Source organism: Furipterus horrens, unplaced genomic scaffold, assembly GCF_987537825.1.
Source record: "Furipterus horrens unplaced genomic scaffold, mFurHor1.1.pri manual_scaffold_2, whole genome shotgun sequence".
Classification (NCBI taxonomy): Eukaryota; Metazoa; Chordata; class Mammalia; order Chiroptera; family Furipteridae; genus Furipterus; species Furipterus horrens.
This window is the reverse complement of record NW_028327172.1, coordinates 42702815-42706165: the sequence shown is the minus strand read 5'-3', so window position 1 is coordinate 42706165 and position 3351 is coordinate 42702815. Positions and strand designations below refer to the sequence as shown.

Here is a 3351-nt window from a genome sequence, read left to right as displayed (position 1 = left end):
TCTATTTATTTCTTCTTAATGGACTCTACCCACCCACATCTCATTTGGCTTTCTCAAAGACTAATCGAAAAGCAAGTTTGGGGTTTCATCATTGTCTTCTTTCTTTGTCCAAAACAAACACTTGCACTCTTAATTTAATAATTTCTTGATTGTTTGTCAATTATTCACTTGGTAAGTATTGCTTATGCACTTAATACATGCCAGGACCTATACTTGATGCTGTCTAGAAATGGATTGGAGTAACCAAATTAAAATTCCAGAACCTCACAGAGTCATCACAGTAGAAATTACTTGCCCTGCTATCATATATAAACTACTATAGCATATAAATCTGAAAACAATAATTCTTATTCCTTAGGAACATGTTTATAATAAAAAATAGATACTGATCATTTTATTCATTTTAGTAATCATAAGAAATTGCAAAATTTTAGTTTCCAGAAATTTTTTAAAATAATTATTTCCTAAGCTCAGATTTTATTTATGTATTTATTTATATGCATCTGTAATGACTGAGTACCCTTCTACCTAAACTTTTAAAGAAAGCAAAACCATGATACTAATTAATAAGAAATTTTTTCATTTTTCTTTTCTCTGGTGACATTGGCTACCAGGTTAGTCTTTATCTGAATACATACTAGGAACTCGAGCCTGCCTCTCAGGTTTCAGGCATAGATCACTAAGACCTCTCAGGAAAAAGCAGAAAAAGGACTTTGTCCTGGATATGCTAGGTCTTTACTCCACAGACAATAGGATTGAATGCAGGTGGGATGATTACATAGAGGTTGGCAAACATAATGTGAAAGGCAAGAAAGACACTATGCCCAAAGCAATTTACAAGCATGAAGAAAAATGCTGGTATATATAGAGCATGCTGATGACACAGATTACAGAGCCCAGGGTCTTCTTTTTGGAGTTGAAAGACAGCACAGAGGATGAAGGTATGGGAGACAGCAATTATGATCACATGTAAAATTACTGTCATGATGGGAACACAAAACCCATACTATATACTGATGGAGATATCAGCACAGGCAAGCAAGGCAACACCTACATGCTCATAGTATGTATGAAGGATGATATGTTTCCTGCAGAAGGGTAGATTATCTACAAAGAAAACAGAGAACAACACAGTGACTTCTGAGGGAAATTCCCATAACAATTTTGACAATGGTCTTGAATGGTGTATCTCAAGGGTAAGTAGATGACCACACGTCAGTCAAATGACATGCCAGCCTAACAGCTGAGTCCAGGACGAAGCTGCAATGCAGAAAGAATAGTTGGGTGAGACATCCAGGAAAACTGATTTTCTGGGGACCAAGCCAGAAAATGGTAAGGGTTTTGGGGATACATGCTGTAGACAGTATGAAGTCAGTAATGGCTAGCATGGAAATAATAGAAAACACGCACCATGCATGAAGACCGAACTCCACAGCAATGAGGTAGAGAAGGATAGCATTGCCCACAATGGCCACAAGGTAGATGAAACAGAAGGGATGCTGCTTATCCAGACATGGTACTGCTCAAGTCCAGGGATTCCCAAAAGGGTGAAGGCATCTGTTTTGTGGATACTCAGGTTGTAAATGACCATTAAGTTCTGATGAATACCTTCTGTGTCCTAAAAATAAATTGTGTATAATGAACACAAGAGAATTTCATGGTAATTATTCCTCCACCCTCTCCTTAGGACCAGCTCTCCTCTTTCCTACCTGCCAAGAAAGAAACTCCCTTTGGTATTAAGAGCAATGCTTATCTTGCTCATCTCTTAGGAAAGATTCCCCCGACCTAATACTCCTGGTACTAATCATTCAGGCACTCTGGAATCTTCTTCAAATTATATAAAATGCTGTTCCCATTTTAATGACTGAGTAAAGTTTAAGTTGTTGCTACATAGATCTAAGTATAGAGAAAAACAATCTAATCACATATAGAGATAGAAACTCAGAAAAAGGGGACACAATTGGGAAAATATGGAGACAATTAATAATTACAGACTTCTATGTGCCAGACTCTTATAAAGTACAATTTATTTAGAACAATCTTCTAAGATATGTATTTTTATCTCTCTCTCTCTCTCTCTCTCTCTCTCTCTCTCTCTCTCTCTCTCTCTCTCTCTCTCTTTTTTTACAAAAACTGAAACTCTGAAAGATGACATTACCTAGGAGCTCATATTTAATAACTGGCAGAGCCAAAATCATTAAATCCCACAGCCAATACTCTTTAGTGCTGCTGTCCCGCACCTGTGATTGTCTCAGCACACTGTGAGAGGCAGGAAATGTAGAGAAGGATGTGGGGGTAACATAACACTGGAACTGTAATTTGTCCAGCACACCAGCCCTACCCTAGTTGCAATTACTTTCTTGGTATCTCTGACACTATAGGGCCTTGGGGTTTGCAGAACAGAATGTTCTCTGAGACTGTGGTGTGTGATCCTTCACCATGGAAAGTGATTGAGAAAAAATGTACAGCTCAGTCTTCAGCACACACTGAGAATTTAACGAGGAAATTGTTTCAAATGTGTTTTTGACTAATACAGATGTGACCCCTAGTGGAAGAAATATAAAATTTATATATTCTAAATTCCAAGTCAAGATAAAAGCAAACACATTGTTGTCTGTGTCCATGAGCTATGCATGTATGTCTTTTGGTTAATTTCTTCGAGTCCCCCCCCTCCACCTCCCCTCTGAGATCTGTCAATCTGTTGCATGTACCTATGCCTCTGGTTTTATTTTGTTCATCAGTTTATTTTATTCATTAGATTCCACATATGATTGAGATCATGTGGTATTTTTCTTTCTCTGACTGGCTTATTTTGCCATATTTGATTCTTTAGGAATGAGAAAGAGAGAGAGGGTTTCAAGATATCAGGCAAAGACTGAGAACTAGAGAAAGAAGTACTTGATTTGGAAGTTCTCACAGGGAAGGAAGATAGAAGCATGGGAGCAATTTGGGGGGAGGTTGATTTTCTCTTCAACACATTCCAAAATAATGGCCTCAATTATGCATTATTCAGGCCAAACCTGTACCAAAATAGGACACCCGGTTGTGGCTCAGCTTTCACACAGCGGCCCAGGACTCTTATGCCCCCCCCATTACTCCTGACCCCGAACCCCACCCTCGCCCTAATATTGAACACTGGGGAACAGAGCCATTAACCACTGGAAATTGTCTTGCCTTGGTAGAGTTTAAGCCTCAAAATGATGCCAGAAATGAACACAGAATTCACTAGCCATCCTCACCAAAGAGTCTCTCTGAGAATCACTAACCTACAAATATCTGTTAATTTGTGACAGGTTCTGTTTCAGCCCTACTCCTACCAGGAAAAAGATAAAGAACGCTTCATCAATGACT

General features: G+C 38.6%; 1 pseudogene; it reads right to left on the bottom strand.

Annotated features, from left to right (window-relative positions):
- Positions 1–679: 679 nt before the first annotated feature.
- Positions 680–1591, bottom strand: LOC150018308 (olfactory receptor 52H1-like; annotated as a pseudogene).
- Between the last annotated feature and the right edge of the window lie 1760 nt (positions 1592–3351).